The 27,067-nt window shown below is 35.9% G+C and overlaps 1 long non-coding RNA gene across 2 annotated transcripts in view; it reads right to left on the reverse strand.

Annotated features, from left to right (window-relative positions):
• LOC125923185 (uncharacterized) overlaps positions 1-25,799 on the reverse strand; it is a 29,715-nt gene extending 3,916 nt beyond the window's left edge. The window contains exons 1-2 of one of the 2 annotated variants that reach the window (XR_007457930.1): positions 25,629-25,799; positions 14,709-14,790 (exon numbers count right to left, since the gene is read on the reverse strand). This is a non-coding gene — a long non-coding RNA (uncharacterized LOC125923185). The remainder of the gene's footprint in view (positions 1-14,708; positions 14,791-25,628) is intronic. The other variant, XR_007457931.1, reaches the window with a different exon arrangement.
• Positions 25,800-27,067: the final 1,268 nt, after the last annotated feature.

Raw genomic sequence — 27,067 nt, forward strand, 5'->3', positions numbered from 1 at the left:
TCAACTACCAGATTCTAGAAACCCAACCAAATTTCTGAAGAAAAGTTGTCACATGGCAAGTGTTCCTAAACACTGTGAAAGTCATTACTAAGATTTATGGATTCAATAGCTACAGCTACAGAATCACCTATTAGGTTAAATGACCCAAGGCTTTAGATTTCAATTCTTCAAATTTTCCAGATGAAAACTAAAATTACCTTTAAAATATATACTTCTTATATCATCTTATTTTAAGAGGTAAGTTTCCTAGAATATTATATATATATATATAATTAATTTGTCTGTATCTGTGTGCACGTTTGTTAATTTTTTTAATTTGTAGATACTCGTGTTCATTTGCATTTTTTTCATAAAAATTAAAAAAGACTTCTACTTCATATACATGTTAAAAATACAAAAAATGTTAAGCATGAATAATAAGTACACTATACATGCAAGTTAATATTAAGATAATTGATATTTACGAATCTAGATTATAATATGGATATTGACATCTGATTTGTTTCCCTTGTCATTCCACAAAAATTCTCATGAAAACACAAAGAAGAGAAACAAAGACTCAGACCAGTTTTATTCTCTCCATTTTAAATTCTGCTTTTTGATCTTTTTAAGTAGCTCTTTTTTTAATGTTGTTTATTTAGTTTTGAGAGAAGGAGAGCACAAGCAGGGAGAGAGGTAGAGAGAGAGGAAGAGAGAACATCCCAAGCAGGCTCTACGCTGACAGTGCAGGGCTCGAACCCATGAACTGTGAGATCATGACCTGAGCCAAAATCAAGAGTTGGACTCTTAACTGACTGAGCCACCCAGGCACCTCCATTTAAGCAGCTCTTAACACTGTTGTATTTTAATTTTTCTTTTTTCTTTTCCATGCAGTATTTGTTATTCCAAAGAATGCATGTGACATCGATTTAATTTATAAAGCATACTAATAAAATGAATGACCATGAGCTCTTTTCCTACCCCATGTCCTGCCTCACCCTCTAGGCGTAGCCACTATTCTGAATTTTCTGTTTGTCATCTCCCCCACCTTTTTTAGTCTTATTGCATATGTATACAGTCCTAAACATCATCTTGTTTATTCTTCATCTCTTTCAAAATATCACACGATTTTCTGAGGTTCGCTTTTTTACCCAACATTATATCTTTAAGAGTAATCTTTGTTGTATATAACTGATTTACAGTGTTTGGTTGTAAGCATAAACCATTATTTACTTGCTGATGAACATTTGGCATCTCCTAGCTTTTTGATATTGTAAACTGATACTATGAGCATTCTTTTACTTCCAGTGCACATGAATAAGTCTTTCTCTAAAGTAATTATCTAGAAGCACTGCTGAATTGTAGCGTATAAATGTCTTCAATTTTACTAAGAAATGTTGATTATTTTTTTTTCTAAATCTTTTGCTTATACATCCTCACCAAATACTTGCTATTATCAAAGCTCTTTTTCCCAATTTAGGAGAATAAAATAGAATCTCATGATGTTCTTAATTTGCATTTCCCTGATCATTTATGAGGTTGGATACTTTTTTCATGTATCTATTTACTATTCTTATTTTCTCTTCTGAGAAATGCATGTCAATATTTTCTTCCAATTTTTTTTCTATCATATACTCTGTCTTTTATTGATTTGTAGGACTTCCTTATATATTATGCATACTAACTATTTATTGGTTAGAGTGTGGCTTGTTTTTTTCACTTTATGGTCTTTCGTGATGAATACAAATTCTTAATTTTTAATGTAGTGTAACTTACCAGTCTTTAATTTTATAGTAGTGCTTTTTCTGACCTCTTTCAGAAATCCTTCACTGCTCTGAGAAGATTGGACTTTCCCATGACAGTATTTTCCTGTTTTTTGCCCTAAAAGTTTTAAGTTTGTCTTTCACAGCTAAATCCTTAATCTATCTGATAATTATTTTCATATGTATTGTGAGAGTGGGATCCAATTTCATTTTTTCCACATGGATACCCAACTGTCCTAGCACTATTTATTGAATATCTTTCCTTTCCACAGTTATTAAACACACTTCCTGTTTCATACAGTAAGTGTCCAAATAAGCAAGGGTTTGATTCTGGGTTATCTGCTGTTTCACTGGTCGATTGATCTATTACCATGCCACACCACACTTTCCAAATTAGTACAGTTTATGAGTAAATCTGAGTAAGTATGAGACAGGTTCCCCTACTTCAGTTTTCTGTTACAGGAATGTCTGTTTTCTTGGCTGTTTGCTCTTATGCATTAATTTTAAAGTCATCCTGTCAAACTCTACCCAAAACTCTAAGGGATTTTGATGAGAATTACATAAAATCTGTAGATACATTTGAATGACAATTAAAACTTTGTGATATTGAGTCCCCTTAGCAACAAGTGCTGTTTATCCTCGTTTGTTTAGGTCTATTATTATTATTATTTTTTTTATCTTTTAAAAGTTGATTTATTTATTTTGAGAGAGAGGGAGAGAGTGCACACATGCGAGAGGGGAGGGGGGAGAGAGAGAGGAAGAGAGAATCCCAAGCAGGCTCCGGGCTGTCAGCACAGAATCCAAAATGGGGCCCAATCTCACCAACCGTGAGATCATGACCTGAGCTGAAATAAAGAGTCAGATGCTTAACCGACTGAGCCACCCAGGTGCCCCTAGGGCTATTATTTTTAATTGAAGTATAGTTGACACACAATGCTACATTGGTTTTAAGAGTACCACATAATGATGTGGCAAGTCTATGCATTATGTTGTGCCCACCACAAGTATAGCTGCCATCTGTTACCATCCAACCCAAATACCATTGACTGTATTCCCTGTGCTGTATTTTTCATCCCTGTGACCTATTCATTGCCTAACTGGAAGCCTGTATCTCCCACTTTTCTTCACTCATCTTGCCCCTCCCCTCTGGCAACAATCAGTTTGTTTTCTGTATTTATAGGTCTGTGTCTGCTTCTGTTTATTTGCTCATTAGTTTGTTTTTTAGATTCCACATATAAGTGAAATGATCCTGCATTTGTCTGATATATTTCACTTAGCATAACACCCTCTCGGCCCATCCATGTTGGTGCAAATGGCAAGAACTCAACCTTTTCATAGCTGACTAATACTCCATTGTATATATATGCCCCATGTTTCTTTATGCATTCATCCATTGATGGACACAAGATGCTTCCATATCTTGGCTATTGTAAAGAATGCTGCAGCAAACGTGAGGAAGGGGAAGTTACACTGACTTTTATACCTTTCAAAAAAGTTTTACAATTCTCTGAATAAAATATTTCACAACTTTTGTTAGAATTATTCTTAGGTATACAATTTCTTTTCTTCCTATAGTAAATGGCAATAGTCTTAAAATTGGATTTTCTTAGCATTTGGTGCTGACATACAGAAATACAATGGCCAGCTCAATTGGTCATAACACTAGCCAGCTTGCTAAATTTGTGTTACTAATAATCTGTAAATTTGTGGGGAGGTGTTCTTTTGTTTTGTTTTGTTTACAAACAATTGTATCATTTGAGAATAATGACAAGTTTGTTTCTTTTCAGTTTGTATAACATTTATTTCTTCTTCTTGTATTACTATGTTGGCTAAGATCTCCAGTACCATGTTGAATAGTGCAGTAAGATCGTGTGTCCTTAACTTGTTCATGATTATAAAAGGAATTTTCCTAATGTTTAATCATTAGCCATGGTGTTTCTTTTAGCCTTTCTGTGGCCTTTCTAAGACTGAAGAAATTCCCATTTATTTCTAGTTTGCTAAAATTTTTTATCATTTGCAATGCTGCGTTTTAACAAATTTTTGTTCTGTATATAGTTGATCTTGAATGTGATAACTAATATTTATAGATCTTTGAATGCTAAACTATTTTGGATTCCTAAGATAAATACAACTTGGTCATCTGTGAATTATGTTTTTTATCCACTGCTGTATTCATTTTGGGCCTATTACATTTTTATTCATGATTGAAACAAGTCTATAATTTTCCTTTCTCATATAGTTCTAGTCTGATTTTGGTGTCAAGGTTAATGTAATGTCAAAGGAAGGGTTGGGGAGAATTTCTGTCTCATCAACTATCTTTAAAAATGTATGTATATAATATAATATGAATATTGCATATATGATCCAACAATTGGCACTTTAAAAGTTTTGTCTAATTTGGCTGTAAAACTATTTGGGCCTAGTGTTTATTTTATGCACATTCTAGCTACTGATTCAATTATTAACATATATTTAAAGTATTCTTTTTCAAATCAGTTTTATAAGTACTACTTGTCTCAGAATTTGTTCATTTTAGTATATTTTCTACAATTTAAAGGTTTTCTTGGGGCGCCTGGGTGGCTCAGTTGGTTAACTGTCCTACTTTGGCTCAGGTCATGATCTTGCAGTCAGTGAGTCAGAGTCCCACGTCAGGCTCTGTGTTGACAGCTCAGAGCCTGGAGCCTGTTTCACATTCTGTGTCTCCCTTTCCCTCCATCTCTCCCCCACTAGCACTATGTCTCTCTCTCCAAAATAAATAAACATTAAAAAAAGTTTAAAGGTTTTCCTGGTATTTTCTTACTCTCTTTTAATCTCTGCTATAACTATAGTTTTGTTATCTTTTTAATTCCTATGATGGGCCAGTTGGTTGTGTTTTCTTTCCTTTTTCTTGAACAATCCCTCTAAAGATTTTCTTTTGGTTTAGTTGATCCTCTTAGGTCACTTACTTCTTACATTTAAAAAACTATCTCCTAACTTCTACATTCTGTTCTTCTTCTGTTTTCTTTCTTTCCTTTTTTAATGTTTGTTTATTTTTGAGAGATAGAAAGAGAGTACAAATGGGAGAAGGGCAGAGAGGAGGAGACACAGAATCCAAAGTAGGCTTCAGGTTCCAAGATGTCAGCCCAGAGCCCAATGAGGAGCTCAAACTCACAAACCATGGTGTGAAAGCACAAGTCATGGAGGGGCAGAGAGAGAGAGAGGGAGACAGAGGATCTAAAGCAGGCTCTGAGCTGACAGCAGAGAGCTCCATGTGGGGCTCAAACTCACGAACTGTGAGATCATGACCTGAGCCAAAGTCAGACACTTAACCAGCTGAGCTACCCAGGGGCCTCTCTTCTTCTGTTTTCATACACTGGATGATTATCTCATTAATTTTCATTTTCCTTTGAATACAAAATTTGCAGCTATAAACATCTGTACTTCAAAGTACTGCTTTCACAGCAATTCACAGGGCTTGATATGTAGTAGTTGTATAATTGTTGATTTCTAAGTACCTTGAAGTTCCCATTAAGATGTGTCTTTTTAACCCATAAATCATTGGAGGGTACTTGCTGGGACGAGCACTGGGTGTTGTATGTAAGCAATGAATCATGGAAATCTACCCCCAAAACGAAGAGCACATTGTATACACTGTATGTTAGCCAATTTGACAATAAATTATATTAAAAAAAAAAGAAATGTGTTTTTAGATTCCAAATATTGTTATGTTGTTTTTTGTAATCATATCTGAATTGCAGTGTCCAGAGAACATGTTCTTATAACATGGATTTTTAAATTACTTTAGACCAGATTTGGGCCTAATGTATAATTAATTCTTATAAATGCTTTATACACACATTACATAATGAATATTCTCTAATTATTACGTGTTGAAATCAAACTTGTTAATCCTATTGTGCAGATCTTCTCTGTCTTTACTAATTTTTGACTATTTCAATTGTCAATAATTGAGTGAAATGTGTTGAAATTTCTCCCCCTGATGGTAGATTTGACAATTCTTCCCTTTTGCTCAATATACTCTTACTTTCTATATTTTAAGACTATTTTCCCCTCCACAGGGATCTGAGTTTAGATTTGTTAGATCTTCTTGATAAATTAAAATTTTATCATTATCTAATAATCTTTTTTAACCTTTAACAATGGTTTGATTTTAAAGTTAATTTCATCTAATACAAACCTAGCTACCCCATCTTTCTTTTGACATTATTATTTTGGTGTATTTTTATTGTAGCCTGTCTTCAAGACGACCCCCAATGGTCTTCAACTTCTGGTAATCACTTTCTTGCATAGTCCCCTCCCACAGTGAATAGGTTTGACCTACATAATCATTAAGATATTGCATAAATGGCAGTGTATAGTTTCAGGCCCAACTTACAAAAGACACCATAGTTTTTTGGGTCACCTACTCTGAGGGAAGCCAAGTGCCATGTATTGAGGGTACTAGGCCTATAAGAGGTCCTTCAACCCCAAACAGTCCTTGAGATAACTGTAGGCCTAGCTTACATCTTGACTACAATTTCTTGAGAGACCCTGAGTCAGAATTATGCAGTTCAGCCATTTCTGAATTCCCGATCCTTAGAAAATGTAAAACACTGCATGTTTGTTTTAAATCTTTAAGTTTTAGGGGCGCCTGGGTGGCTCAGTTGGTTTAGAGGCCAACATCGGCTCAGGTCATGATCTCGCGGTCCGTGAGTTCGAGCCTCGCGTCGGGCTTTGTGCTGACAGCTCAGAGCCTAGAGTCTGTTTCAGATTCTGTGTCTCCCTTTCTCTGACCCTCCCCTGTTCATACTCTGTCTCTATCTGTCTCAAAAATAAATAAACATTAAAAAAAATTTAAAAAAATCTTTAAGTTTTAAATACATATTGATAGTGAGGTAGATAGAAGGTAAAAGCTAATTGCATCCTTTTACTTTGGCCTTCCCATGTTCTAATATTACAGGTAAATAACATAAAGCTATATCTCAAAATCCAATAAAATAGTCTGTCTTTTAATTGAAGACTTTACTGATTTACTATTATTGATATATTTTTCACATATTCCTACTACCCATATATTTTTTTAGTTTCACACTTTTTTATGCTCTTTTTTCCTTTCTTAATTAATTGAGTTCTTTTTTTTTAAAATTTTTTTTTTAACATTTATTTATTTTTGAGACAGAGAGAGACAGAGCATGAACGGCAAAGGGGCAGAGAGAGAGGGAGACACAGAATGGGAAGCAGGCTCCAGGCTCTGGGCCATCAGCCCAGAGCCTGACGCAGGGCTCAAACTCACGGACTGCAAGATTGTGACCTGAGCCGAAGTTGGATGCTCAACCGACTGAGCCACCCAGGCGCCCCGATTGAGTTCTTTTTTAAAAAAATGTTTTAATGTTTATATTTGAGAGAAAGAGAGGGAGAGAGAGAGCGTGATCGGGGGAGGGACAGAGAGAGAGAGAGAGAGAGAGAGAGAATCTGAAGTACACTCCAAGCTCTGAGCTGGATCAGCACAGAGCCCCATATGGGGCTCAAACCCACAAACTGCGAGATCATGACCTGAGCTGAAGCTGGATGCTTAACTGACTGAACCATCCAGGTGTCCCTAATTGATTGAGTTCTTATTTCATTTCTCCCTCTTTGATGTTAGCATTTATATATTACTTTTTCTAGTGGTTGTTATAGAAAATTTTTGCCACTCATATTTAACTTACAATGTCCAAAGGTATCTAAACTCCTGTTTGAATTTTATCAAGCAGTAAGAACACAATAACACTGATTACCCACCCCTCTGACATTCTATTTTTGTCTACTATTTTAGAATTGTCCATTTAAATAAAACCGCAAAAATCGGACACTATTTTTATTACTTTATGCAGACGCTATTGTTTAGGTTAAGATATGTCTGCCATTTTATCATTATGTTTTTCTTGCATCTCAGAATGTCCCTCTGTAATAGTTTGCTGTTTGCTGAAATATACTTTTAGGAGTTCCTACAGTAATAAAAAAAAAAAAAGCGGTAAATAATCTGTTTTTGTTTATTTAAAAAAGACTCTATTTCACTTCTAGTTTTGAAAAATAATTTTTCAGGGTAGAAAAGATTTGATTCGTTTAGTACCTATTGTTGAGAATTCTGCCGTTTAACTTTCAGTCTTTATTAGGCAATAGGTCTTTATTCTCTTGATGCTTTAAGAGCTTCTCTTTGATTTGAGTGTTCTGCTGTTCTGCAATTTTTCCAAAACATATCTAAGTGTAGATTTCTTTTATTTATATTGCTAGAGACTCATTATGCATCCTAAATCTGCAAATTCCAATTTTTCATTTATTTTGCAACTTTTCAGCCATTATCTACTTACACGTTTCCTCCCTTCCACTGTCCATATTCTATTCTATTCTGGCTTCCAACTATACATGTCTTGAAGCTTCTCGACTTCTATCTTCTATGTATCTTAACTTCTTTTTTTACGTATTGTATTTCTTTTTTCCCCTCTGCGCTACATTCTGGGTAGTTTCATTAGATATATATTCAGTTTACTAATTATTTCTTTAGCTGTGTCTAAAAGCTGTTTACCTAGTTTATGGAGATTTTTTTTTTAATTCAAAAACTGTATTACTCATTTAAAGAAATCACATTTTGTTTTTGTAAAGTCTTCTGACCGTTACTGATGGTTGTGTATTACCTACTCATATTTGTGTCTCTGCATCTTATTTTCTTAAGCATTTATGATATACCGTGTAGTAAGGAGAATAATGACCCACAAAAGCACCCATGTTTTAATCACCAGAGCCTATGAATATGGTAGGATACATAACAAAAGGGAATTAAAGTTGGAGATGGAATTAAGATTACCAATCAGCAGAGAGGGAAGTTGTCTCAGATTATCTATGTGTGCCCAATGTGATTATAAGGATCACTAAAAGTGGGAAAGGGATGTACGAGAATGGGTGCAGAGGAAGAGATGTGACGGCAGAAGCAGAAATATCAGAGAGGTACAACATGGCTGGCTTTCAGGGTGGAAAAAGAGGGTTATGATCCAAGGAATATGGGTGCTCTCTAGGAGGTGGGAAAAGCATGGAAATAGATTCATCCTCAGAAATTTGAGAAAGGGAAATAACCCCATCACACAGAAATTCTAAGACATCTGACCCCCAGAGCTATAATACAATAAATTTGTCTCCTTTCAAACTACTCAGTTAGTGGTAATTTGTTACAACAGCCATAGAAAACTTATGTATAGTTATTATATATTCCATATCTAACTACTTCAATATCTGAAGTCCTTAAAGACAATTGTTTCTGACATCTGCTGGCCATTACTCTTGTGGCTTATTTCTTCTTCTTTTTTTTAAGTTTATTTATTTATTTTAAGAGAGAGAAAGAGAGACTGAGAATGCATGCATGCAAGTGGGGAAGGGGCAGAGAGAGGGGGCAGAGAGAATCCCAAGTGGGCTCCACACCATAAGCACGGGGCTCAAACCTACGAACCACAAGATCATGACCTGAGCTAAAATCAAGGGTCGGACACCTAACTGACTGAGCTACCCAGGCACCCCTGTGGCTTATTTCTTCTAACTCTTTGTGATACTTTTATTTTCAACTTGTATTTTCTTGATCTTAATTTGTAGAGATTCTGTAGGACTCACAGGTCACGTTTTCCTCTGACTCTACCAGGGGTCTGGGACAATAAATACCTGGAAATTAATTTAATTCTCTGGACAAGTGATTTTTATATGCAGACATAGCTATCAGTTGATTTTGTTAAAATTTAAGGGAAAAATAACGTACATATATACATTTGAAAAAAAAAATTCTTTAACTCATTGTTCCAGTTTGCTCATTGTAATGGTCAGAGGTAAAACCAAAACAAAAAGCCAAAATACGTTTTTTTCTCTTCAGTTGAAATGTTCATGCAAACGAGATTATGGATTGTGACCTTTGTCCATAACATGTTTGCATACGGCAAAAGGAAAGCTTGAAAGAGTTGGAAAATCAGAAAATGTTGACTATGTGTATAATTATTGACAGATCTTGTGTAGCTTTCTAATTAGGACTTAATTCTACAGGATTTTATTTTGGTTATCTAAACTATAGACACAAATGTATTACTTACTTTTTTTTTAATATTTATTTATTTTTGAGAGAGAGAGAGACAGAGCATGAGTGGGAGAGGACCAGAGAGAGAGGGACACAGAATCGGAAGCAGGTTCCAGGCTCTGAGCTGTCAGCACAGAGTCCAACGCAGGCCTTGAACTCATGAACTGAGAGATCATGACATGAGTCGAAGTCAAACGCTTAACTGACTAAGCCATCCAGGCGCCCCAAATTTATTCAGTTTTAGCCAGTTCTTTTCATTTATACTTCCATGAGATTTAGATAATGGAAAGCAAAAACATGAGAGGCACTACAAGTCAATGAATGTGCCATCACAAACTTGGATAAGAAACTTGGAAGGAGGGAATTTAAAGCCAATGATGGAAATTAGATGTTACTACGTTTACTTCTTTGTCATTGATGACTTTCACCAACCAAAGTTCTTCATATATCTTTTCTACACAAATAAGGTAAAACTGTTTGTATTTCATATCAAATGATTGTATGACTAATTCATAAGTGTGATTCTCTAGTTCTGTTTAATTGCCCTATGGGGAAACAGGTTAACATTGTCAACACCATCTTTTTAATGAACACTGTGATCTATTGCGAATGCAAATTGTGGTCATCTGTGGGAAATAATTTAATTTATTTATTTTATTTTATTTTATTTTTAAAAATTTAATGTTTATTTATTTTTGAGAGAGAGAGAGAGAGCAAGGAAGGGAGAGAGAGAGAGGGAGACACAGAATCTAAAGCAGGCTCAAGGCTCTGAGCTGGCAACACAGAACCCGATGCGGGGCTGGAACTCACAGACCACGAGATCATTACCTGAACCGAAGTCAGATGCTTAACCGACTAAGCCACCCAGGTGCCCCTGTGGGAAATAATTTATAAGTGTATGAGCTAGAATTTTTTTATTTGTTTTAAAGAAAATGAATTCACTTTGAGAATGAAATCATCCTGTTTATTTCTCTTCATTTCAAGATTTAAGTATGAAATTTAACTTGCCCTCTCTTCCATTATTCATAGCGCATGTGAGCATGACGTATAAACCTTCCAGCAATTGGATCAAAGTCCTAGGTAGAAAGCACATATAGATGTGTGTAATGTGCATGTGTATCACACAGAAATATGTTTTAGAAATCCAATGATGATGGGGCACCTGGGTGGCTCAGCCAGTTGAGCAACAACTCTTTTTTTTGTTGTTGTTGTTGTTAGTTTTTTTAATGTTTATTTTTATTTTTTTAGAGAGACATAGAGACAGAATGCAAGCAGGGGAAGGGAAGAGAGAGAGGGAGGCACAGAATCCGAAGCAGGCTCCAGGCTCTGAGCTGTCAGCACAGAGCCCGATGCGGGGCTCCAACTCACAAAATGCAAGATCATGACCTGATCTGAAGTCAGAGGCTCAAGTGACTGAGCCACCCAGGTGCCCCTAGCATCCAACTCTTGATTTTGGCTCAGGTCATGATCCCAGGCTTGTGAGATCAAGCCCCACATCAGGTGCTGCCCTGAGTGTGGAGTCTGCTTGGGATTCTCTCCCTTTCTCTCTCTCTCTCTCCCTCTGCCAACCCCGCCTCTCTCCCCAGCTTGCATGTGCTCTCTCTCTCTAAAAAAATAAAAATAAAAATAAAAATAAAAATAAAAATAAAAGAAATGCAATGATGATTTTGACTTACTCAGTTGACACTTCAGAACAGAGTCTTGCATCTCTGCCTGACTTGTATAACCTAGAATGCCTTCTCCTACAAGTATCCTGAGGTTTCATCTACACTGGCTAAACAGCTAAAAAAAAAATCACTAACTTTTAATAAAAGGACTTCAAAAGTTCAGGCAAATTTCCAGGATGGTTAATTCAATGCTCACCAAGGTCATCAAAGACCAAGGTTTTTTCACCTCTTGTGTCTGATATCCTTACTTTTAGCTTCCTCCTAAAGTTTTGGGAAACTGCCTGCAGCTGCTCCAGATATCCCTTTTGAACATGAAAATACCAGGCGGAAAAGAGGAATGACTTTTCCTGTGACTTTCTCCTAGGATAGAGGGAACATTTCTTATAAGGCAGACATCGTTCTTGTCTTATTGACAGGATGAAACAGTGCTCATTCCTGAATTGGTCATTGGCAAGGAGATGAGGGTTAATCTTGCAACATTCAGGCTCACTCTGAAATCAGAGGATGGTGTCAGTTTCCACTGAAGCACTTACATTAGTGGGAAGGTTTTATTAGGAAAGAAGAAGGCAGATGCCTGGGTGGCTCAGTCGGTTAAGTGTCCACTTCAGCTCAGGTCATGATCTCATGGTTCGTGGGTTTGAGCCCCGCATTGAGCTCTGTGCTGACAGCTCCAAGTCTGGAGCCTGCTTCGGATTCTGTGTCTCCCTCTCCCTCTACCCTTCGGCTACTCATGTTCGCTGTCTCTTTCTCTCCCTCAAAAATAAATAAACATTTAAAAAAAAGGAAAGAAAAAGGGAGAAAGCAATAATGAGTAGGCAAACAAGTGTCAATTACATCACTGAAATATTTATGTCTTTAGATTTCAGATTGTTACAAGAAAGTCCCTTAATCTTTAAATTAAAACTTCTAATTTATATTCTTTTTTTTTTCCTGGTCTAATTTATATCCTTAATAAGGATTTTTAAATGGCCAATATCTGAACAGTTAACTCTCTTGCTATATGATTGAAATAAATTCTAATGACTGGAAAACAGGGTTAATTGGTCCACCAGACAATTTCACAATGAATCGAATCATGGGAATGAAACACCAAAAGTATATTAGCACTCCTCAGCATTGCTATTTTGTCCAGGCAAATGTTCAAATGCAACTGGGACTAAAACCAACCTTATTTTCTAAGCAGAGTATGAATTCTTCTAGAGGAGAAAATAAAGCAGCCATCTTTAAAGGTATGGAAGCATTTGTTTCCAGTCATTAACATCCTTCACGATGCGCACTAGAGAGTAGCTTAGAAAATGTGTCTTAATCTACTGAATGGCAGAATATTAACAAAGAACAAAAGAGCAAAAGTCAAGGGAATGGCTGAAAAATTACATCCAGACAAGTGGAATAATGCACAGCCTCTCAAATCATATTTTAAAGAATACTAAATGACATGGAGGAATATGTATAATGTAATTTTAATTAAAAATTAGAATGCAAACTACTTATTAGGATCCCATCAGCAAACCAATTGGAAAGATGTAGAAATTTTTCATTGTTTTTTCTCTATATTTTATGCTTTCCAAAAGTTCAAAGTTGTGACAGATTGAAGTGTTATCGAATATTCTCTGTCCTCCTTGTCAAAGAATTGTGCTTTCGCACCCCATCTCTTAGATTACTTGCTTTGATCAACTAAATGTGTGTGGTGTGATGTCTGCTACATTTGAGCAGAAGCTTTGGGACCACTGTGAGCCTCTGTCACTGCTCTCATCTCTCTGCTCTGAGCACGACATGACCAGATAAGGGTCATTTGTCATTCTGCATCCATGAATTAAGAACCCACATGGAGCTCACACGTAATGTATAAAAGACAGAAACCTCCGTCATTAGAACCTATTGATATGTGGGAGCTATTTATTACATCAGCATAACTTAGCAAAATTTACCTAATAAAGAGGTCTTGGGCTTTGTGTTTCCATTCAGAAGAATAATAAATCTAAAATCACACTGAAAAATATGAATGTCGTTTACAATTACGCCACAGATACTGCTGGGAGGAGGAACATGCCATTGCGTTCTGGACCTCAGGGAGAAGAAACGGAAGAGGATTTATTCCAAGTCCATTTACACAGTCCTGCTGTGCAGTGTTGAAGCTTTCCTTTCTGTTTGATATGAGCATCCTTTATTCTTTTGGTTCTCTGCCTCCTTAGGAATGCTTCCACTATCCCCAAGCAACTATAAATAATCCAACAAAACATCTAGATTGCTGTTCTTCTTCACTTGTCACCACCTCTCCTCTCCTCTCCTATCCACTTCAGTCTGATCAGGAAGGTCGCCATCACTGTCAAATCTAATGGCCTTACTTAGTGCTCATTTTCTTGTTGTTTTGTTTTGTTTTCCAGCCTTTGATTCAGGTGTGCACCCCTGTCCTTCCTGAAACTTTTTCTCTCTTGGTTCAGGGGCACTGTAATCTTGTCTTGCTTCTTACACTGCTGGGACCATTCCCGTCTGTTCAGTTGGCATTTCTTTATTTTGTCTTCTCTTATATGAACGTGTGTCTTAAGTTCTGTCTTTATAATTCTTTTCCATTCTTTTTTTTTTTTTTTTAACAATGTCTTCTTTGTCACACATATCCTTTTGTGTCAGAGATGCATAGAGGAATGAGCAATGTACCTGTAAGTTGCTTGGATCTTTCTCATCAGGAAACAGTGGCATGGCTATTGGTACATAAATCCTTTGGAAGACTGTACTGCATCTCTGAGATTAGTATAAAATTACACTACAGGAGTTAAACCTGTCTTTGTTCATTAGTGAAAAATCTTCTCATCGGTGAAATTATTCTAAAAATTGTCCCATGGCAATTTTAATATCTAGCCTCATTTTCCAGGGCCTTTTCTGGTATGATATACGATCACTATTTCTCATAAACCACATTCAACAACAAGAAATAGTACTGATCTTGGCAAGATTAATAAGTTATGTAATTGCTTGGGATTCCAAATATGAGTTCATGGACTGTTACATTCGTGTAGAAAAAGAGCCAAAATGTAAGCTAACAATTTTACAGAGCCTGCAGCCACAACACTTATGCTAGAAGATGTTTATTTTCTGTGAAGCAATGAAAGCTTCTGTAAAACTTTGCTTGTTTTCCCAGTTGTTCTATTGGAATCTAATTAATGGGTTTTCCCATCTTAGGTATTTTTTAAAGAAATAAAAATCTTACTCGTAGTCAGAAAAATTCATACTCACCCTGAAGTCATGTATTGTGACCATCCGTCTTCACACACAGAGCTGTCCTGAAGATATGAAATGTATCGTGTTTTAAAGACCCCTAGAGAAAATGATTTTAGAGCTTACTTTTGGTGACTTATTCCAATGACTAAATCCCCTCAGGAAATTATTTCTCATCTAACCTGAATATTTCACAATATGCTTAAATGTTTCCTTTTACTATGTCGTCACTGAAAATGTCTGTAAAGAAACCTGTCTAAACTGAAAAACCATTTTTTAAACTACTCCTTGCCAACTTTCTTTAATCTAACTCAACTTTTTTTTTTTTAAATAGTGAATCCTAAATCATTTCTGAGATACTCTGAATGCTTTCCAACGGAGGTTCTCGCTTAATCCCCAATGTTTAAGTTATGTGTTACATATATTTGTTTTTTTAATTTACAGTTCTATAATTCAGAATATCCTATGTTATGACCATTTAAATATACATTATTATAAAATGTGTGCATTTAGTTATGCTTACAAAAAATGATCTTTGAACAAACAAACCCTCCATCAAGTTCATAGCAATAACTGTCAAAACAAAAAGATGGTCTAAGAAAAAAGTTTTTTTCTGTTAATTTTTTTTAACTTCCTGGCTTTTGTGGCTGCTGTTACTCTCCGGCAGGATTATCACAGTGTAACATAAATAGGAGATTAACTTTACAGTCACTCTCCATTCACCATAAAACTTCTTGACCTACTCAAGTCCAGTAGGGTCAGCGTTTTCTTTGGCCAGCTTGAATCTTTGGCTGTGGTACCGTAGGGCTCACGCCATGGAATACTGTCAGCACAAGGGATATCCTTTGGAAAACAACGCAAACTCGCCCTCCTTTTTTTTTTTTTTGCATACAACTGTAGGGAAACTCTCATTCCTCAATTCATTAATGTCAAAGAGTCTAAAGAAGTTTGTAAGGATAAAGAAAAGCCCTGCTAATTAACCATTGTGTTGCAATCATAATCAAGATTTACAAAGTACTTTTTGTGCCAGGTAGCACATAGATTGCACAAAAGACAATTTCTGCTGACAAATTTTCTGCCGGCCCTGTATCTCAAGTCTCAATAGTTGGACTCTTTGTGCCAAAGACTTCTGATTAATTAGGAAAATTCAGCAAGCAATTATGAAAATAACGCTCCAAGTCACTTAAGCACGAGGTAGTGTTTTCCTGTTATATTTCAAGTAAACAAAGGGATACTGGTTGATTGTTGGAGAGGAGTTGATTGTAACCTTTGACTCCAAATAATGAGCCTGTTTCTTAATTCCATTTAATGGTTTAGAATTCCAAAGCTATGGAGTTCATTAGGGAAGCAGAGGAAGTAAACACATGGAAAACAGGGAAAGAGAACCATTCACTCCCAAGTGGCTTCCTTTCCCTGACATTAATTTGCAGGTGGACCAAATCCATAGCCACTTCTCATCACATACAGACAAACGAAATAACTTTTAGCTGTCCTCATGCTATTTTTCATCCTAGAAGCTGGTTGTACATGTGGTCAAATGAACCGACGATGGGAGCGGTGCTGAGGGACTTTGGACTACGTATGAGTGGAATTACTGAGAAGTTGATAGAGACGGATGTTTTCAGTTACAATTTTAACTGGACACAATGGCTTCCCCACAGGAAAGTTCATGGATCCATAAACCTAGTCCACTGCTCCCTTACAGGAAAGGAGCTGTTTATTACTACATCCCATGCCACCTGCTCAGCTATCAAGTGTTCATTTGTTCTCTTGGGAACAACAGGGTGGGGTAGTTACTAGAAACAGGGCTGAAAGCCAGCAAGTATTCCACTTCCAAATTCTGGCTGACTCCTCGAGTGACCTCTGTCTAGTCCTCTCAATAAAGCTAACCACTGCTTGTTTAAAACTGGAGCCAGATATGTACTGCCATGGGAAATATCCACACTTCACTGGTATTTTTTGGGCACAGAATGCATACAAAATTATCCTTGTCACCAATAGGTGTCTATTGGGCATCTTCTATTAATATGTGGTAAATGAGTTAAAGGGCATGTAGTATGTATGCATAGATTTACATATATGCATATAATAAACCGAGTTTGTTATCAAGGGATTCCTTTGTACATTGTTTTGTAAAGCTTGTTTTTTGTAAAAAGAATTTAGGTAGATTATGTAAATTAAGAAATTCATGTAATTAATATACATATTTACATAATTAAGAAATTATGTGAATTAATGTACAAATCTATTATGTAAATTAATGCGCAAATTCCATAAAGTGAATTAGCCCTGTCACAGTTAATTGTTAGGTGTTGTCTATGCTGCGCAAAATCAATTTTAAAGATAACCATCAGTGACAAAAAAAGAATACAAAAGTTCTCCCCACAAAGAGCCAGAAGGCTAACACACAAAATAATTATTTTTTTTTTTTGGCTGTTGTTATTAGAAGAGAGCAAGAAAAAGGTACCTGCCCTTTGGACTGTATGTTTGCACGATTAGAATCATGACAGTGTATAATGACAAAATATCCTCTGTACCGTCTAAAGTGCGTGACAGCTCCTGGGCATGGTGATATTTCATAAATGGCCCAGGTGGCAGAACCCCTCCCCACCCTCCCAGCAGCAGACCTCACTGGTAGCTGACAATTGAATGTACTATCCTTGACTTCAACAGTTGTCAGAGAGAGACAAAAAAATATTCCAGAAATTAAAGATGTTCGATAGTATGGATGTTCAGACGTAGAATGTGGGGTAAGAGAAATGCTCCTTTCACACTTTAGCAAGCTTTGGGAACAAGGAAGTGATCACTCCAGAGATCCCCAATGGTTTAGAAATACCAAAGCTAACAAAATCTCCCAATATTTGGAAACCCAAACCATCCAGCTTAGATTCTTGAAGAACTTTAATGTTACTGCACTATGCAAGAAAAACAAGTGCAATACCAGTAATAGTGAAACACGATTGGAGGCTCCTAAAACCTCCACTCATGAAAACGGTTAGGGCAAGGAGCTGAGTCCTATCGAGGTAGCTATGGACAGTAGCACTCAGCCGCAGCACCCAACCCCACCAACTCCCAGGACCTCCTGCTACCATAGGAGTCCTGGGTTTTTCAAGTGCTTAATGAAGTAATTAGTTGGAGTTGAAGATGGAAGAGAACAGAACGGTAGGAGCGTAAAACATGACAATGTACTGTTAGAGCCTCTGCTGTCTAGCAGCTAGCTTTTCTATGACTCCGTTCCTCATTTTAAGTGCGATATCACCCCAAATATTTTCTTTGTCACAACTATCTCGTTATTGACAGCCTCAGGACAAAGTGCCCAGGAGAGGAGCTATAAAGGAGGAGATCTAAATTGATTTGCAAGGTATACCAGTCTTTTCCTGTCATTTTTTAGGGATGCACATAAGGTGTCAGTTATCTGAGACAGGTCTAAGTTTTGCCTTATGGATGCAATCTGTTCTTTTCATGATTTTGCACATGTGATATCATTGTTCTTTGATATCATCAGATCCCCATCAAGAGTGATATATTAGTCAGCTTGGTCTGTCACAACAAAATGTCACGGAGTGGGTCACTTAAACAATGGAAATTTATTTTCTCACAGTCCTGGAGACTAAAAGTTCAAGATCAAGGTGCCTTCAGGTTTGGTTCCTGGTGAAGACTCTCGTGGCTTGCGGATGGCTGCCTTCTCACTGTGTGCTCACATGGCCTTTGCTTGAAGTCTATCCTGGGAGAGGGAATTCAAGAAGGAGGAAGACCTTTGGTGTCTCCTACTCTTTGTATAACGATATCAGTCTTTTTGGATTAGGGCCCCAACTTTATGATCTTATTTAAACTTAATTATCTCCCTAAACATCTATCTCCAAATACAGTCACGTGGGGCTTACGCTTCAACGTATGAATTTGGAGGAGACAATTCAGTCCAAAACACATAATAAATATTGATTAGTATTAATCAGGCATATGCACGGGGCACTGGTATTGTTCAACTAACTTGGTAATACTAGATAATAATTGTGTAGATTAAACTAATTAATAAAATAAGCCAATTGAGAGCATTATGCTAAGTGAAATAAGCCATGCAGGGAAGGACAAACACTGTATGATCTCACTTATGTGTGGAATAAAACAAACAAACAAACAAACAACCCAACAAACAAAAACAACTCCTCTGGAGAGAACAAATTGTGGTTGCCACAGGTCAGGAAAAAGTATAACCATGGTCAATGTATACAAAATTCCAGTTATAAGTTCTGGAGTTGTAATATACAGCATGGTGACTATAGTTAACAATACTGTATTGTGTATTTGAAAGTTGCTCAGAGAGTAAATCTGAAAAGTCTTTATCATAAGAAGAGAAGTTTGTAACTGTGTGAGGTGATTGACAGTAACTAAATTTACCGTGGTAATCATTTTGTAATGTGTTATATATCAAATCATGTTCAATACCTTAAATTGACACAATGTTATATGTCAATTGTATCTCAATAAAGCTGGAAGGTAAGATAAGATAAGATCTCACTTTATGCCATACACAAATCTAACAGGAGACGCTTCATAGTATTTATTGGGATCAAACAGACTGACTTAGAATCCCAATTCTATCACTTACTGGTTATGGGAACTTAGGCAAATAGCTTAAAGACTGAACCCCAGATGTTTCATATGAAAAAGGTTACTATAAGGATTAATTTGAAGTACTTCATATTAAGTGTTTAGCACAATATCTGGCATATAATGTATATCAGTAAATGGTAGTTAATATGAATTATCATTCCTATTATGTTAATGTAAAGATCAAAATCAAATGAACTTTATTAGCAAGTAGACAGTTATCAGAATTCTGTGTTAAGTTGAAACTTGTGTATTCTTCACACTGCCAAGAAGGAATTTTCCTGGTCTGCTTTAGGGTTGTAATTCAGGGCAATGTTCTCTCTCGTGTACCTAAAGCCCCCCAAAGGCTCATAACTTGCCTTAGGCTCAGAGATGGGCAGCTGGCACAGTCCACACAAGATGTCAGATGCTCAGGTGCCTTCTTGAGGCTGTACTCTAAGAGAAGAGTCATGGGCCATGACAAACCAGAGTCCTGAGAGACGGGTCAGTGGACAGCATAGAGCTAGTGACTGTTGTATTCTTGAATGTGACACCTAAAATCACATGCACCACACACGCAGGTCGAAACACTGCCTCAGCCCACAGACCAGTATTTGCTTATAAATGTGAGTGAAGATGGATCTTTTGATTTTAAGCTATTAAACCTTCAATTTTGGGCCACATTGGCTTCAGGGTATTTTAAATCTTCCGAGCAAAGCAGTAGATTTGATGTGATCATTTTTAATTACTACTTTTCACACAGCTTTTGACATTTATAAGCAATTTGGTTCTTTCCTAAACATGAATTTATAGATTTCTCTAGGTTTGGCATTGCCCTTGTTTCTTGGCACAACATTATGTTACTATTTTTAAAAACGAGCGTGACAGTGTAGATACTGAAATGGACACTTTGAGCCAAAACAAAGTTTGCATCCAGTTGGAAGGACCAAGAGGCTGACATTCAAATGTCAATGGATTCCCCTGCTCACTTTTTTTTTTCACATTGAAAGATTTGCTTTAAAATTTGTTATCACATGAAACAATGTCAGTTTGATTTCCAGCATGGGGAATATTCATAAGTGCATTTAATTTCAATTTCAGTTGCCTCTTAATGAATTTATTTTGGAACATATCCTTAAAAATTATGCTATTCAAATAATTTATCTCTTTCAACCTTCCTCCCCATAAAAAATTTAAGAGCACGAGACATTGTAAAAACCCTGTGTTACATAAGGGTGTGGTGGCCATTATTACATAAAATTACTGAAGGTATTTTAATTCCCAAATTGCTTGTCGTCTGGATTATCTATATTTGATTTTTCTCAAGCTAAACTTTATGTCCCTTTAATGGCTCTCAGTGACATTATTATTTAACATGTAACAGGATGATCTTCCAGTTTTTTTTTTCCTTTTCTAAAACCTAAGTTTTTTTCTTCTGCTAAAACCTGATAAGGTTAAAAGTTGTATCTGAGTTTATTGGTTTCATAATCAAAGAATTTACTTTTTGCAAAGAGGAAAATCAATATCAGATCCTTTGGAAATGAGTGCAGTGAAATTTTGGCTGGTCATTTTTTGAGAGACCAAGAAAAATGCTGTCAACCATAATGCTAAATTTGGAAGTGCAATGTCGAGCCAACGGGTATTTTAGCAAGGCTGATGCTATACTTGGGAATTTGTCAAGTACATAAATAATATTTCATAGCACATTTGGCTGTGTGCAAAGTAGATACAGAATTTATTCTTCACCCTAACAACGAAAAATACCACACATTTAAAAATGTATTAGCGTGAGTTCCTCCATTCTGTTCTATTTATTTTCATGGTGTTTATTAAGGAAGCACCGAGGCTTCTTTTAAAATGTCATATCTGAGCTAACACCATGGGGTTTTATCCACCGCATGAACTTTACTTGTATTCAGACAGCTAATGGAAAAATAAATAATTTAATCTGTACTCCTGGACAGCTATTCCTGTGGGTTAAACCAGCTGCAGGCTGGTCCAATAAGGATTTTTTTTCCCAACTGTCCATCCTTAAACACTCACTCCTATCTCTCTCTCTCTCTCTCTCTCTCTCTCTCTCTCTCACCACTAGCTATTGTTCTTCCAGAGCCTTTGGTGAACACAAGGACAAATGTGCAGGGATCACTGAATGCACAATTATGTCTATGGTGAAAATACACTCCACTGAGGAATGACATTCTATTGTTCCTGGAGACTTAGCATTTTAGAGCTCAGACGTGCCTTGGAAGAACAATTCAGACCTATCTTGCAGGAGCGGACACAGGTTTCAGACAAGTTAAGTCAGACTCTGACTGTTATCTGACCTGGGGTCCTTTCCATTTGTTCCACAGCACCTCTTGCCTGCAAACAGGTTATTTTCATTTCCATGTTGACAAAGAACTATGATCATTTATGGATACTTGCATTGATTTGTTATACCTAACTTTCTGTGTTTGACAGTCATAATTTAAAAAAGAGAAGAGGGTCCTGTTGCCCTCCCACAGATCCAGAGAGTTTAGGTTTTGAAAAGGGACTGGCTTTTTAAAATGTTTATTTATTTTTGAGAGAGAGAGAGAGAGCGCACCCACAAGTAGGGGAGGGGCAGAGAGAGAGGGAGACAGAGAATCCCAAGCAGGCTCCAAGCTGTCAGTGCAAAGCCTGATGTGGAGCTGGAATCCGTGAACCGTGAGATCATGACCTGAGCCGAGGTCAGACGTTCTACCAACTGAACCACCCAGGCACCCTAAAAAGGTTTACTTTTTAAGAGAAAGACATTTTGTTCCTCTGAACACCCAGAAAGAACCCTAGGTTTGAGGCCCCATTAAGGAGCCCCAACAGTGCTGTCCAGGCATTCTGAAATACTCATTTTGGAAACCAGGAAAGCACAGCTGAGCACCATTTGTCCTGGTCTACACATGGCAAGGAGGAGGAGGAGGAGGAGGAGGAGACCTGTTGACAGACACAGCCTTCCAAGTAATCTGTCACTAATTTGACAATAAAACCTATCGAACATTTTGCATATTTTAAACTGTACAACAACCCATGACTGTTATCATCTTTATTTCATAGAGAAACTGAGTAAACTGTGCAAAATCATACAGCAAGTAGATAGGAGTCAAATTGACCCAGGAAATTCAGTTTCTGAGCCTAAGCATTTAATAGTTTCTCAACCTCTTGCCTTCTCTCTCTAGAACTGGTGACATCAAAAGCCAGCCATGTTCTAAGTAACATTGATTAGTATCTTTTAGGTTTTAACATCTCTCATAATAAGGAAAGTTTTCCGTTATGCTTGCCTTATGGCAACATAATTGTAACTAAATAAATCACCCCTTTATAATGTTATGGAATTTAGGCAGTTAAATTAATTGTAATCCTTCATTTATAACACATTATAACAATTTGTCCACGTAGGACTCTGTTTTTTCTTTAAAATTTTATAATGATTATCTGGGAACTTACTACTCGACTTAAGAACTAGGATGCTACCAATAAGTTATGCCTCCACTGACTCCTCCTTCACCCCTACCACCAATTCTATTCCACAGTAACCTTTATCTTGAATTTCATGTTTGTCTTTTTAGTTTTTAAAAAGTTTTATAATTTATATGAGAGAATATTTTTTTAAAGCTTTGTTTTTGAATTTTCAGTAGTATCATATTGTGTCAATCTTCTAGTAGTGGATATATGGATATAGCTATAGCTCATTAATTTTCCCTTTTGTAAAATCGTTAATTCGAAATATATTGAAATTTATTTATCCATTCTTCTACTGATGGATATATGAATTATACCCAGCTTTTGTTTTTTAATGAGATAGTGGTATAAATATTCGTACATGTCTTCTGGTGCACATGTCTTCTCAGTTATAAAACTGGGAAAAAGAATGCTGTGTTATAGGATTTGTAAATACTAAAGTCTGCAAGAAAATGCCAAATTGTTTTTTTTTTTTTTGAAGGAGTTGTACCAATTTACACTCCCACTAGTAATTTATAAGCAAGACCACGGATTTATTTTTCCTTTGAATTTTTTATTGCTAAACTTTGTACGATAATCAAATGGTAGTTCACTGTGGTTTTGATTTGAATTTTGCTGATTTAGCAAAACTGAATTAAAGTTGAAAACTTTAGATTTTAATTGGTTTACGTGTTTACTTTTTAAAATGTTCATTTGTTTATTTTGAGAGAGAGATAAAGAGTGCGTTCAGGAGGGGGGCAGAGAGAGAGGAAAAGAGAGAGAATCCCAAGCAGGTTCTGTGATGCCAGAGCAGAGTCCGATGGGGCTGGAACTCACAAACTATGAGATCATGACCCAAGCCAAAATCAAGAGTCATATGATTAACCAACTGAGCCACCCAGGCACACCCTTTTTGTTTACTGTTAAGACAAATGTTCCTATCTTTTCTCCTTCTCCTTCTAAGTTGCTTAGTAGGAATTCAGCATGTAGTCTATAGCAACCATTTTGTACTGGTTATTGATGTTTCAGAATCATCTTAATTATTGCTTTATCCTTTTAAACATTTTCTCTGATTAACAGTTGTTAGTTTTCACGTAGTCTAATTTGCCATTATTTTATATGTAGCAATTTTTATAGCTTATATAAGATTAGATACACATTCCCTAATTTTTTAAAATTTTGCTTTTGATATTTATGTCAAAATTTATTTACAGTTAACATCCATGTAAGCAGTGAGATAAAGGCACATTTTTGTTTCCCTCTCACTGTTAACTATTTTCCCAGCTCAGTTATTTCAATAGCCTCTCCTTTCTTCACTGATCTTCCATGGCACCTCTGACAATATTAACGTTCCTTCTATTTTTAGATCTGTTAGGGTCCTTCTACTAGCTTCCACTGGTTAATTTCTTTCTTTCTTAATAAATTTATTGATTTATTTTAATTAATTAATTTATTAATCGTAATTTATTTTTCTATACTCACCTAATTACTATAATTTACAGTGGGGCTAGCTGTCTGGTTGGAAGTCTTTATTTCATTTCTTCCCTCTAGTTTAGATATATTCTGGCAACACTTAATTGGCAACACTTAGTTTAGATATATTCTGGCAACATAAATTTTACAAAAAAGCATGCTGAACTCCATGAAAAATACTATTGAAATTTTAATTGGCGTTCTATGGATTTGTGAGACATTTGGGAGAATTGACACCTTTATTTATTTATTTATTTATTTAGAGAGCAGAGAGAGGGAGAGCAAGAATCCCAAGCCGACTCCAAGCTGACAGTGCATAGACTCTGACTCAGGACTTGACCCCACGAACTGTGAGATCATGTCATGAGCCGAAATCAGGAGATGGACATGTTACTGAATGAGCCACCCAAATTGATACCTTTTATATATTGCTTTCCTAGTCATGGACATGAGCCACCTCTCCACTTTTTAAAGTCTTCTGTAATTCCTTTAAGTAAAATTTTATCCTGTACTTCATCAAGGTCTTGCAAATCTTTTTTTAGGTATGTTCTTTAGGTAAGATACTTTGTTTTTGTTGCTAATGTAAATGGTGTTATTTTAAATTATGTTTTGTATTTTTTCCCACTGTATAAAGCTATAATTGACCTTTGTATATTGATTTTATATCTAGCTATCATGCTGACCTATGTTATTATGTGTAATGATTTTTAAAGATTTTATAGATATATAAAAATATATAATAAATGGACACTAAACAGTAACAATTTTTTTTGCCTTCATTTAATAAGATAATCTTATGTACTTTTCTAATCTGTTGATCTGGTTGAAGACATTTTTTTCTGTTGTTTCTGTTTCATTGTTTCTAATCTGTTGATCTGGTTGAAGACAGATTTTCTAAAATTAAACTAACTTTGTATTCTGGATATAAACTGAGTCTTGGTTTATTATCTTTGTGTACCCACTTGCTGGTTTCAGATTGCTATTATTTTGTTAAGCTTTTCTTTAATAATTGCTATGAATGAAACAGGCTTTCAGATTTCCTTTTTAGTTCTTGCTTCATTGGAAACATGGGAATATATTCCTAGTTTGTTCTCTAGAGAATATATCTAAGATTAGAATAATCTGTTACTTGACAATAATAAACGTATCCCATAAAATGGTTTGATCCTGGTGTTTTCATTGTAGAAAGATTTTAATTATTGTCTCAAATTTATAATTATGGCACTATTCGAGTTTCCTACTTATTCTTAAATCAGTTTTTGATGTCATATTCTTCTATAAATGTATTCATTTCATCTAATGAATCTAAAGCTTCATCTAAGCTTTCAAATTAATTTACCAAGCTATTGATCAATAACATTGCCTGTTTAATCTCTTGTATCTGTATATCCTTCTTTTAACTATAATCTTACTCATTTATACCTTTGGTCCAGAGTTCAGTTAAGCTACTCCATGGCACTGCTGCCTCAGCATCCATTTTGTTTGGGCAAGTGACTTGCAGGGGCCTTGAACTGACATTAGCCCCTGAATAGCAGCCACAGAGTCACAAGCAAATGTAACTTCCTATTGTGACTTCTTCAACAGCCCTTGTGATCAGATCAGCTGTCTTCCCTGCCTCCCAGCACCTGAATGTTTATGCACCTCTTATCTGAGACCCCAGTGGAGCTAACTGCACCCCGACTCTTCTGGTTGGAATTGACCAACTCTAATAAAAGACATGTGTCCCAGATCCTGCCTCTTTGTCTACATTTTGCATTAACTTCTCTCAGTTGCCCCTTGAAGGGGGATGTGCATTTCCTCCAGGACCTGTGAGTAACAAACTGCTCTATTTTAATTCTTCTTCTGGTCTGCTCACCATCTGGCACCGTGTGCTCCACTTAACCAATGTTAATTTAACAAAGTCATAACATTTTATTTATATTTTTCCTGAGAAGTCTAAGAAAAATCACCATTTTACTTTTATTGATCTTTTCTAATGTATTTTTTGTTTTCTATTTCATTGATTTCTCATCATATAGTTATTATTTCCTGCTTTCAAATTCCTTAGGGTTTACTTTATTGTTTTACTCCCCTAACTTCTTAAGTAGGACTGCTTATTAATTTTCAGTCTTTTTTACTTTAAGTACTTAAGGCTACAGTTTTCCTTTGTATCACAACTTGCACTGTACCACCCACCCCAGGTTTATATATATATATATATATATACACACATATATATATTATTTATTCAGTTATCAGTATATTTAATTGTCTGTTATGATATATATTTTTTAATATGTGGATTTTGAGAAGTGTATTATCTAATTTCAAATTTTTGGGAGTTTTAATATTTTTATCTGTTCCTATTACTTTCTAACAAAATTTCCTTGTGATCACAGTGCACGATCTTTTTGAAATCTATTTTCTGATATTTGTTGAGACTAACCTGTATTCTCCTACTTGGTGAATTTTGGGCACTTTTTGCAACTGCCTAAGAAGAATGTGTATTCTCTAATAATGGCATGCAGAATTTTACATATGCCCGTTAGATCAAATTTCTTATTTGTGTTATTTAAATCTTCCTCACCTTTGCTGCTATATTTGTTTGCTTAACCCATTAAAAATTCAGAAATGTATTGACTTTTTTCAGTTTGATGGTAGATAACGTCAATTTCTTCCTTAAGTCTCTAGCAATTTTTGTTTTTCATATTTCAAGTTTATTTTATTAAGTGTAAGAGTCTTTAGGATCATATTTTATTAGTGAATCGCATTTCTAGCGTTATGTAGTAAACATGCTTAAAGGTTTTGGGGGAAGTTTTTTTGCCTTAAGATCAATTTTCCTCAGAAGTAAAATAAATATGCTCTCATTTCTTCTTGATATT

Source organism: Panthera uncia, chromosome B1 (genome assembly GCF_023721935.1).
Source record: "Panthera uncia isolate 11264 chromosome B1, Puncia_PCG_1.0, whole genome shotgun sequence".
Taxonomy (NCBI): Eukaryota; Metazoa; Chordata; class Mammalia; order Carnivora; family Felidae; genus Panthera; species Panthera uncia.